Source organism: Neofelis nebulosa, chromosome 2 (genome assembly GCF_028018385.1).
Source record: "Neofelis nebulosa isolate mNeoNeb1 chromosome 2, mNeoNeb1.pri, whole genome shotgun sequence".
NCBI lineage: Eukaryota > Metazoa > Chordata > Mammalia > Carnivora > Felidae > Neofelis > Neofelis nebulosa.
Genome location: NC_080783.1, coordinates 98,822,737 through 98,835,349, shown reverse-complemented (window position 1 = coordinate 98,835,349; position 12,613 = coordinate 98,822,737). Strand labels below are relative to the sequence as shown.

The following is a 12,613-nucleotide window of genomic DNA, read 5'->3' as shown; positions in this document are numbered from 1 at the left end:
CCAAAATAAATACAGAGCATCAGAGTGAGATATAATGCTTAAGAGCAAGGTGGAGGCAAAGATGATGATCAGCGTTAGAAGAAGAGTTTTATTTCTCTACATTGGCGGCTAGAAGTGACCAAGTACTAAGCACTACAGAGATTTTTTTTTTCAAGTGGATAACCTGGTATTTCTAAATTTAATTTTGGGTTGTAGTGAGTGGTAAGTGGTTAGTTCAGGCTTTCAAGTAATTTCCATCATGGAAATAAGTCATTTCTGAGGTCCTACCAAAATGCTGTCCTTCATTTCCTAAGAAATAACTAACTTGACTGGAAATCTAACATCTGAAAATATAACATTCTTGCATGCAATCTTCTCAAAAGTCAATTCAAAGAGCAACTGGGTTTTTTTTTTTCTGGTTGCAACTGTACCTCAAAACTATTCATGTTGTGTTTAAGTCTTTGTAGAAAGAGAATTAGAGGATATCAGGGCATACAGGGGACCTACTTGGATAGGCCCTTGAGCACAATTAACCAAGGAAGCAAGGAAGGGAGGCACCAACTATAATAAGGAATATCTGTTGACCTAGGCCATTCTGAGCAGGCAGTAGCAGAGGGGCATGTCATTCTTCAAGTCTTGACAGAAGGGAAATGTAAACTCAGAGATTTGAGGAAGAAAGAGAATTTCAACATAACTGAGACAGGATTTGAACCCAGGCCATCTTGACTCAAGATGTTGAGCTCCTTCACTGATGTCATAATATCTCTATATTTTGTGACTTAATTGCCTGATATAAAGCATTATGAAGGTAACCTAAGCCATTTAAGCCAAATAAAGGAAGAAGGCTTTCCAGATAGGCTTAGAAGCCTAAACAATAGATGCCCACCAAACAGACTAACAAACCAAATGTTGACCAAGAAAGTGAGCATCAACAGGATAGAGGAAAATGAAATAGAGAGTAAACAGATTTGGAGATTGAACACCTGGCTTCAGGGGAAATTGCCACAGGGTACCAGTAGACATCCTAAGATCTTGGCTTAAATTTTTTACAGACTTGCAGAAGTAGGCACATGTGACATGTCCAAATAGCCATCATTATTACTGTTAACTTTTCTTGTTACTCCCTATCTTTTATTTTATTGGACCTAAGGAATAGGGCACACGGTTGTCAAAACAGGACCATGAGGGGCGCCTGGGTGGCTCAGTCGGTTGGGTGTCCGACTTCGGCTCAGGTCATGATCTTGTGGTCCGTGAGTTCGAGCCCCGCGTCGGGCTCTGTGCTGACAGCTCAGAGCCTGGAGCCTGTTTCAGATTCTGTGTCTTCCTCTTTCTCTGCCCCTCCCCTGTTCATGCTCTGTCTCTGTCTCAAAAATAAACGTTAAAAAAATTAAAAAAAAATTAAAAAAAAAAAAACAGGACCATGAGACATGATAGATGGAAAGACACCCACAAGCAGTTAAAGGATGCAAATATGTTCTATGAATAGTATATGAAAATGGATGGAGATAGCAACATTGACAGAGGACCACACAGCATGATCCCACACAAAGGGGGGAACCCTGCAGCTCTACAAATCACCTGTGTAGGTGCAGGTACAGCAACACATACAGTGTGAAAATTTTACCAAGTGCAAGGAGCTCACATTTTCCACTCACATGGTGTTGGTGTGGGTGGTGGTAGAGACAGGATTTTTTATACTCCTGTGTTTAATCCCCACATCTCTTTTTCTATATTCCTCATCGGCAGAGTCTTGCTCAGTCGGCCTATTCACCACATGCATGGAATTGCTACAAAACCAGCCCAATAGATATTTGGGTAAATCCAAAATCTTTTTCAAACATATAGCATGTCTTAAGAGGTCAGGCTTCCTTTAGGTCCATTTTCACAGAGGATGTAATGTATGTGTATATTCTAAATAGCTGAAGTCAGGGTTTCCAATCCTGGCTAGTCTGGAAATGGTGACTTCTGGGAAACATTCTGTTTGAAGTTATCATTAGAAGTCTCATCCAATCTTCCCTTTGATTGCTTTTAGGCCTTAGCTGATTTCTAATGTCCCCAGCTGATCTAAGTGAGCTGCCAATTGAAGGCCTAATTACAGCATCTACTTTTGACTATTATAAAGGATGCAGCAGCTGCCTGAGCTAGTAAAAGGACCCTAGACCACGGTTCCCACTCTGCTCAGGTTATGAGTAACCTTATTTAACACTGAAAACAGACTCTGCAGGCTGATGATGGATAATATATATGAGGAAAACACTAGTCTGAATTCAGTAGTGCTTTTAAATGAATTTGTCGTGCTAAAAACCATTCATGTACATATTAATGAATATTGCATGTATATTTATTAAATCCCAAGTAATGCCCTGTGCATTAATGTATTTTTGAGGTCTGTGACTTAACTTTAGGATTCATTATACTTCATTAAGAGTATCAAGACCCAGGTTCTGTTCCTGGAACTAATGCTGCAAGCAGAGTTTTAGTAGCTTCACGTCTCTGAGTGACTTATCTTTCTTCATCTGTAAATAGAGTAAGGCAGATAAACTAAATTAATGTTTATCCAAGGTTTTTTCCTGAAGTTTCTCACCTGCTTCACCTGGGATGCTTATTGAAACTTGAAATTTTCTGGGGCACTTGGGGGGCTCCACTGGTTAAACATCCAACTCTTGGTGTCAGCTCAGGTCATGATCTTAAGGTTCATGAGTTTGAGCCCCTCAGGGGGGCTCTACACTGACAGCATGGAGCCTGCTTGGGATTCTATCTGTGTCTCTCCCTCTCTGACCCTCCCCTGCTCTGTCTCTCTCTCAAAATAAATCAACTTTAAAAATATATATAATTTTCTCGAAGCAACCCAGAATTCAGTCTGGAATCTCTGGGGAAGAGAGCCAGAACACTTCACTTGTAGTAAGTTTCCCCAGTAACACCAAAGCATAGTAACATTTGAGAACCAGTTGTTCCAGATAGAACGGATAGCATAAACTGTCTTTGACATCATATAAAAACAAGGACAGAGAAACCACCTCTATCCATCTCAATTGAAGTACACAAACAAGGTAAATTCAACAATTTGACCCAAATGAGTTAGGTCACCCTCATCATACTTCATAATAGACAACTGAGTCATAAAACAGAGATAAAAGGACAGTGGTGAAAGGGGCCCAAAATTTTGAGTCAAGAAGACTGGGGTCAAATCCTGCCTCAGTTAGGTTCCAGCTTTCTTCCTCCCTTAAACTCTGAGCTTCCAGTTCTTCATCTGTCAAGCATGTACGATGATAGCAATGCCTGTATCTTCAACAGTATTATTGCAAAAGTTTCTACAAAGAGAGAGGTGAGGTGATCTGGTAGGAGGTGCAGGATTAAGATAGGGTATTGATCTTGAAACTTCGTTTGCCTGGCAAGATCCATTTCAGTGGCTTTGGCAAAAATGGGGGGCAGGAACAGATGGAGACTACTACCACTTCTCATGATTATTATGAGGATTAATAAGAAAATATGGATTTTACATAGCAGAGTGCCTGACATATAAAAAAAAATCAATGCATAACTGTTCTCATTATTAAGTTGAAGAAAATGAAATTGCTGGTATTCTACTCTTTTTGACTTTCAAAAATGGCAATTCCATTCAGTTTCGACGTGATATAATATTGAAATCCCAGTATGACACAATCAGTCCGTTTCTCCCAAATTATTCATATCTTTTTTAAGAAAAAGTGAGAGAGGTAATACTGACAAAATAATGATTTTTTTCTTTTATACCATTTTTTTTCTTTTAATGAAAATTCAAAAGGCTTCACCTCAAGTCACACTACAATCATTTTTCTGAGTAATGATATGATAAAAAGTTAGGCAGCAGGTGGGAGTTTTAATAGAAAACACCCAGGAGGAAGTCAGATGAGGGATTTTTATGCCTTGTTCTAACTATTATTATAACAGGCTGTCCTTCTTATAGAGCACACCCTGTTTCAGTGACTTTAATTATGACCCGAAACTCTCCTTATCAGATGTTAATGTGGCTCATAGACTCCATTCGGTGCTTAAAAAGTCACAGAATCTCTGCCTGTTGGTAATGGATGGCTCTGTATTTCCTTCCCTCACAGGCCATCTTATAAACAAGGGGTTTATAAGGGGGTGTAAAAATAATTAATGGACTTAACTGAGCTATTAATACTATGTTACTAACCAGATGAGATATCAATCTATTTTAATTTGCTAATTCCACATTCATGTTTTACCTAATAGCTAAAACGATGAATAAATCATTTTGACTCTCATATGTTTATATTTTATGTTACTAAATTTTGTGGGTATGTCTTGATTGAAATTTATTTTCTTTAAGTTCTCATAGAATACCTGGACAGCTTTCTAAATGGAATAATGGAAAGCTAAAATTTCCCAGTGGTAACTACTGACAAAAAATGTCTCACCCAGCAAATATAACATGTGCCACTGCCTGAGTCCACATACTCGGAATATCACATAAAAACAGGAGAACTGGGGCAGCTGGGTGGCTCAGTTGGCTGAGCGTCCAACTCTTGATTTCAACTCAGGTCATGATCCCAGTTTGTAGGTTTGAGCCCTGTATCAACCTCCACTATAGAGCCTCCTTGAGATTCTCTCTCTCCCTCTCTGCCCCTCCTCTGCATGCATGTGATCTCTCGTTCTCTCTCTCAAAATGAATAAAGTTTAAAAAAAAATAGGAGAACAAGAACAGAAAAATATAATGTTAAATACTTTATTTGAACCCCAGAATCACAAAGAATCCAGGTTTGGCTAACAACATCTACAATAATTACTGCTGGTTGATAATGACCCATTAATTCAAGCCTTCTATCAGGTGATAGAAGAAAGCACAGAAGTATTGTTTTAAATATTATTAAAATATATTGATATTTTATTAAAATATATTAAATATTATTAAAATATTAAAAGTAGATTTGGTGAGGGTTTTCTTGTGTCTTTCATGACTATTTTGTTTTTGTTTAGTCGAAAGATGAAGATGGGCACCTGTGTGGCTCAGTCAGTTAAGCGTCTGACTTTGGCTCAGGTTGTGATGTCACAGTTCATGAGTTTGAGCCCTGCATTGGGCTCAATGCTGACAGCTCAGAGCCTGGAGCCTGCTGCATATTCTATGTCTCCCTTTCTTTCTTCCTTCCCCTCCCCTGCTCACAGTCTCTTTCTCAAAATAAACGTTAAAAAATATTAAAAAAAAAAAGGATGAAGAGAAGACAGATTACTTTCTTTACCTGAATTTCTCTGTACCTCTATCCCTGACTTGATCCCAGGGTCAGCTCTTAGGAACCCCTATGAGATTCTATTTTCGTGTCTCAATGAATAACGTTAAGTCAGGAGAGAATGTTGAACTTAGAACTAAGGAAGTGAACTTGAGACAGTAATTGGAGCTCCTCAATTTTCTTTGATTTGATTCAGCTCGACATATCTAAGCCATGTGATGTGAAGAAAATGGAGAAAACAAACAAAAATCACCTCCGTTCCAGTTCTGGTTCAGCTTCTGACAGAAGGCCAGGAAACTGAGAAAGAACCAACCCTAAGAAGGATGAGAGAAGCACAGTCCACCAGGCTAACACTGAGCAGCAAACTTAAAGACCACCAGTAGAAATTCAGACTGAGGTCTTGTAGAGGGCATAGGGCGTGGGTTCGTCATTAATAAAGCAGTAAAGACCCAGGAGACCAGAGCAGCAGTTTGGTAAACTACATGCAGAGGGGCCAAATTCAGCCACACATATTTGAGTTGTTTGGGTTTTGTTTGTTTGTTTGTTTGAGCCCTACTGAGGTATAATTGACAAATAAAATCTTAAGTTGTTTAAAAGCAGGCAATTCCATGATTTGATTTACGTACACATTGTGAAAGAATCCCTGCCATTGGGTTAAACAATACATCCATCATCAGTCACATTTGCCCTTTTTATGAGAACACTTGAGTTTTACTATCTTGACAAATTCCAGCTATACAATACGGCATTGTCACCATGTTACATACTAAATCCTCAGACCTTAGTTATTATAGAAAGTTTGTAGCCATTTACCAGCCTCTATTTCTCTCACCCGGCCCCTTGCAACCACCTTTCTATCCACTTCTGTGAGTTTGCTATATTTTTTCGATTCCACTGTTAGTCTGCAACCTCCCTGGGGGCTCCCCAGGTGTAATTGGCCCCCATAAGTGGAAAGCAGGGAGAGGCCAAAGAAACAGGCAGGCCACTCCCAATTGGTAGACGGCTGGTTTAGTAAGCACTGGAACTTATGAGCCTTGCCTTGCACAGCCACAAAAATGAGACCGCCACACCTGGCTGACAAATTTTAAAGTTTATATAGAGGCCTTACCTGAGTTCAGTCACATGTCCGTCCAAAGAGCCTCAACACCACATCACTATCTCAAGGCTGTGTCCTTGGGGCAGCATCTGGAAGAGGAGAAGGCAAGGGGAACCCACACTCCCCAAAGGACACTGTGTCCTTGGGGCAGCATCTGGAAGGGGAGAAGGCAAGGGGAACCCACACTCCCCAAGTTCTTGGGAGCTCGGCTTTCAGGTCAACGGGTGGTAGTGCCCTCTCTCTCTAAGATCTCTCTCAACACTCCACTGGTCCTGACCGGCTCTTAAAACTCATGCGCGCCCCTCCATAGTTTGCTGGGAGTGGCCAGCGAAGGATTTCACTAGCGCGCAGGTGGCTCTTTAAGCAGCCATCTGGCTGCATTGGAGGCAGATGCAAGAGAAAACACAGGTTAAAACAATGATTACCAAAATCAGTAACACCTTTTTCCACTAGCATTTCTCCAAAATAAAATGGCGTCGGGCATTATTACTGCCTTGAAAGGAGGCACCTGTGCCATTATCCAAACAGAATGTTGTGTATTTATGCCTGATGAGTCGGTTGATATATCATCTTTATTAAGTTACAGTATTAAGGGTTACACTTGTGTCCTCGTGTGATGTAAATGTTTAGTAGAATTCATCAGTGAATCCATCTGGTTCTGAAGTTTTCATTCTTAGAAAGGTTTTGATTATTGATTTAATCTTTGCATAAGTAATGAGTCTGTTTACGTTTTCTATTTCTTCATGATTCCATCTTGGTAGATTGTGTGTTTCTAGGAATTTACTCATTTCTTTTAGGTTATCTAATTGGTTGAGTTATAATTATTCCTAGCAGTTTCTTGGGATCTTGAGTGTTTCTGTTGTCAGTTCTTTTTTCCAACGTTTTTTTTTTTTTTTTTTTTTTTATTTTTGGGACAGAGAGAGACAGAGCATGAACGGGGGAGGGGCAGAGAGAGAGGGAGACACAGAATCGGAAACAGGCTCCAGGCTCCGAGCCATCGGCCCAGAGCCCGACGCGGGGCTCGAACTCACGGGCCGCGAGATCGTGACCTGGCTGAAGTCGGACGCTTAACCGACTGCGCCACCCAGGCGCCCCTCTGTTGTCAGTTCTAATGACTGTTCATTCATTTCTGATTTTATTTGAGTCTTCTTTTTTTCTCAGTCTAAACGTTTGCCAATTTTATCTTTTAAAAAAAAAACAGCTTTTGGTTTTGCTGATTCCCTTCCTATTGTCTTTTTAGTCTTAGTCTCTATTTATTTTACTTCCACTCTGATCTTTGTTATTTCCATTCTTCTGCTAGCTTTGACCTTTTTGTTTTTCTAGCTCTTTGATATATAAACTTGGGTTGAGACCCTTTTCCCCCCCTTGTAAACTATGCAATTAGACTCCTTTTAGGGAAAGACTGGAAAATGGCCATTTTTGCCTGCTCTCTCCATCCATACTGAACCTTGGTGGAAATCTCCAGTGAGTGTTCAAGTGCCCATTAAGAACTGCTTCTTTATTTGCTATAACTTCTGTGTTTCGTGCATTCAAGCTGTAAGCTCTAGTGCCTTTCAGAGCAGAGTATTTTGAGGGCCCATCCCTCTGGTGGGAGTCCTAAAGTTAAGATGCTAGCTGTATAGTCCAGATCCTTCACTCTTTGGGGAGAAGCCAGGAATTAGACGTTCCCTCCCGAGTATCTGCTGCTGTTCTGGGAGTGAGCTTTATGGTGAGAGTCTTCTCAGCCTTTCCCTACCCATGTTGATGTGGGTATTTTCTCATTTGCCAGATATGTAGGAATCGCTCATGTAGTTTCTGGATTTCCTTCAGAGGGGATTGCTGAATGGGTAGCTGTACATCAGTGCATCCATGCAAAGAAAGTTCAGGAGCCCCTATGTCACCTTCTTGGCCCTCATCCCATGCCCATTTGTTTGCATGCCATCTATGACTGCTTTCATGCAGCGACAGCAGAACTGAATAAAGCAGTGGCAACAGAGAGCATATGTCCCACAAAGCTGAAAAAATTTATTATCTGACCCTTCACAGAAAAACTTTGCTGATCTCTGGACTACACTAATTCAGGAAGAAGGGAAGAATATTACAACAAAAGCAGGAAATTACGAATAATTATAATATATTAGACATCAGAGAGAAAAACAATCTACTCGAAGCAAGATACCCTGAAAGTAAGGAGTGGGGGGAGGGGAGTGTCAGGTTGGAAAGTCCACATTATAATTATAGTCTCTTGATTACCAGATCAAAGAATGTGCAGTTCATTCTGTAAGAAGGAAAAAAAGATGTTAGAAGGACCTTTTACTAGTATTATGAAAGTGTGATTCTAATTTAGCAGCTGTATATGCAGTTGAACTAAACTGGAAATCTCCAGGAAAATTACCTTCAGGTTGCATCAGAGAGAAAACTGGAAATGGACCAACTCAGGTAAAACCTAGGATTCCCTTATGTCCCATTCCAGTTTAAAGATTGCTGCTTTTCCCTAAAAGTGAGCAACTTAGATTTCTTAGTCCAAGAATTTTTCCTTTCATACCTTGTTTTTTTCTACTTTTTCCTTCTCAACTTATTGAGCATAGCTTTGCCAGTTGGGATCAATTCTTAAAGCTTGAGAAGGAGACATCTGTTGCTAAAGCTAGATCCACTGCTCAGCAAGCAGCCTGTAAGTTAATAATGGGACCCTATCACTGAATACTAACTGTTACTTTCCTCCTAATATCCCTGAAGCATTATTAAATGTGGCACTTACAGCCCCTTATATGCAATTTACCTCTGGAAAAGGTCATCTGCAAGTACAGTACTTAAAAATCTGCCACAAGGAGCTGTGAGATTACATGCTAAACCATTTATTACCCATCACAAGACCTACATCAAACAAGCCTCATTTTAAATGTAGCCACTTTCTCTTAAAAATGACAGTGGAATCTTCTTTGGAACATACTTATTCACAGCAGAAAACATCCTGTCTCTCTCAGTTTTCTGAAAGTTTGGAGCATTGCTTGGGCTGTGGAGGAATGACATCAAATTAAATGTCGAAGCAGGTGAAGCTTGCCTTTGATGAGTCGCACTGCTTTTTTCAGGGACCTGGTCACCATGCTTCCCTCAAGCTATCCAGAACTCCCCACCCTAACCACACTCTAGCCTTCTGCTCTCAAAAGTGTCTTATTCTCTGGATCTTACCCAATTTCTGCCCCTTCCCCAAATTGACATGTCAAGGAAGTTCCAGGTTAAGATGGTGGATTAAAAACACAAATCTAGTATTATACCTTCTGTATCAGTCAGGTTGGGCTGTTATAACAAAACATCATAGATAAGGTGGTTTCACAACAGAACATTATTTCTCACAGCTCTGGAAGCTGGGAAGTCCAAGATCAAGGTTCATTAGATTCAGTTCTCAGTGAGGGTTTTCTTTCTGGCTGTAGTCAGCTACCTTCTCACTGTATTCTCACAAGATGGGGAGAAAGGAAGACTCTGTTTTTTCTTCTTCAATCCAGGACACTAATCTCATCATGAGGCACCAATCTATGCTCTCCTCTAAACCCAGTTATTTCCCAAAGGCCTCATCTTCAAATACCATCATAATGAGAAGTAAGGACTTCAACATATTAATTTAAGGGTGATACAAACATTCGGCCCATAGCATTCTATCCTTGGCACCCAAAATTCATGTCCTCACACGCAAAATGCATTCATTCCAATCCCAACTTCTTAACACCAATTCTAAAGTCTAAAGTTTATATTAGAGGAGACCTCTAATATAAACTAGATACAAGTGAGACTCAAGGTCCAATTCATTCTGAGACAAAATTCCTCCAGCTGTGAACTTGTAAAACCAAACAAGTTATGTGCATTCAAAATACAATGATGGTTTATATATACAATGCAATACTACTTGGCAATGAGAAAGAATGAAACCCTGCCATTTGCAACAACGTGGGTGGAACTGGAGGGTATTATGCTAAGTGAAATAAGTCAGCCAGAGGAAGACAAATATCATGTTTTCACTCCTATGTGGAACTTGAGAAACTTAATGGAGGACCGTGGGGTAAAAGAGAGGGGAAATATAGTTTCAAACAGAGATGGAGGCAAACCATAAGAGACTCTTAAATACACATAACAAACTGCGGATTGATGGGGGGGATGGAAAGGGAAATGGGTGATGGGGATTGAGGAGGACTTGTTGGGATGAGCACTGGGTGTTGTATGTAAATGATGAACCACGGGAATCTACCCCCAAAACCAAGAGCACACTGTATACACTGTATGTTAGCTAACTTGACAATAAATTAAAAACAAAAAATACAAATGGTGCAAAAGGCATAGGATAGACATTTTCATTCTAAAAGGGAGAAATTGGAAGACAGGAGGGCATGATGGGTACCAAGCAAGTCTAAAACCTAGCAAGAAAACTGCCATTAGATCTTAAGGGTTGAGAATAATCCTGTTTGGTTCAATTATCTGCCTTTCAGATCCAATGGGGCCACAGCCCCACTTCCGTGGCTCTGTCGAGTGGGAATTGCACCCCCAAGCCTCCAGAAGACCGCTATCTGGCCTGTTGAAACCAAGGCAAAGGCCTCCCACTTTGAAACCAAGGAGGCCTTTCTGATAATCTCTGAATTGCTTCTGGGGTCATTCTTCCCCTGTCTTGAAGCACTGGCATATTCATAGGCAGATAGCTCTATGGTCTGGTGCTGTAGGATCTCTGAAGTCTGACAGCCTTTCCTCATTTTGTCTCATCTCCACCCCTCAGTCCAAACCAACAGTGTTTCCATAGTGAGGCTGACTAGATCCATGTTTCACAACCATAATCATCTCCTTACCAAGAGGTTGCTCAGCCACACCCTTAGTGTTCCCTTCACAACAAACTTCTCAAGTGTTATAATATGATAAACTGAGAAGTTTCTAAATCTTTTAAGTTCTGAATTTGTTTCATTTAACAAGTCCTTCTCCAATTCATTTCTTCTCAAATTTCGCTATATACAGTCAGGAGGAAGCAAGGCACTCCCTCAACACTTTGCTTAGACCTCAACATCCAATTTACTCACTCATTTTACGTTCCACAGAGCACTAGAATACAGTTCAGCCAAGCTATTTGCCACTTTATGGCACAGATCTTTTTCTTTATTTTCCAATAACACATTCCTTATTCACCTCTGAGTCCCCAGCAAAATCGCCCTTCACGTTTACGTTCCTAGTATGAACCTCAAATTCCACCAGCCTTGATTCATTACTCAGTTCTAAACCTGCTTGCACATTTTTAGGTATTTGTTACAACAGAACTCCACTTCTCAGTACCAAAGTCCATTAATATTTTTGGCCTGCTATAATAAAATACCATAGACCAGGTGGTTTAAACAGAATGAATAAATTCATTTCTCACCACTCTAGAGGCTAAGAAGTCCAAGATCAACGTTCTGACAGATTTGGTTCCTGATGAGAACCCTCCTCCAGGTTTTCTGTGTCCTCACATAGCAAAGAAAGAGAAACCAGAATTTACGGCCCAGAATCCTGATCCCTGTGGCCCAGCCCGCTTTCTTGATACTTTAGTGTTAGACCTTTTTCTCCTCATCTTTTTCATTAGTGAAATCTGCATTTTGTCCATGTTGGTTTTAGTTTTTATCTGTCCACCTTTGATGCTTGCTGTCCTATGACTTTGATTTTGCACTTTGTGTATATTGTTTATATACTATAGCAGCATGATAATGGAGTGGACAGGCAACATGGTTTGTGGGAGATAGAGTGCAAAAGAGAACAAAGGCAGAAATATAGCATGTATTGAGCCTTAACTAAATACTTATAGTTAAATTAAATTATTTTTTAATTCTTAAAATAACTTTGAAAGGAAGGTATTATTATTTTCCCCAGTTTACAGTTGAGGAGAGGAAACAGGTTCTAGTTGCTTTTTATACGTGTGTGTGTGTGTGTGTGTGTGTGTGTGTTAGGTATGTGTGAAAAGATCAAAGAGGGTTCTGAGCAAAGGCAATTCATTTCAAGAGACACTACTTAAAAGCCAATATAACACTTTTATGGTTACATACAATCTACCCATTCATTCTTCTCAACTCCATGGCCTTTTCTGTTACTGCTCTTCCCATCCTAGATTCACCCAATAGCCCTGGCCATACTGGTTTCCTCACACACTCCAGACATGCTCTTTCTCAGGAGTTTTGCACTTGTTGCTTCCCCTTCTTGGAATGCCTTTCCCCTAGTGGCTAGCTCTCTCACCTCATTCAGGTCTTTGCTCCAACATCTGCTCAATGATAACCACTCCACCTAAAATTGTAACTCTGCATCACTCTTCTCCTTATGCTTCTTGCTTCTA

At 40.2% G+C, this 12,613-nt stretch overlaps 1 long non-coding RNA gene across 1 annotated transcript; it reads left to right on the top strand.

The window, feature by feature from the left end:
- The first annotated feature begins 3,015 nt into the window (after window positions 1-3,015).
- LOC131493091 (uncharacterized) lies at window positions 3,016-5,662 on the top strand. The gene is made up of 2 exons (XR_009252458.1): window positions 3,016-3,304; window positions 5,404-5,662. It is a non-coding gene; the product is annotated as an uncharacterized LOC131493091 (long non-coding RNA).
- The last annotated feature ends 6,951 nt before the right edge of the window (window positions 5,663-12,613 follow it).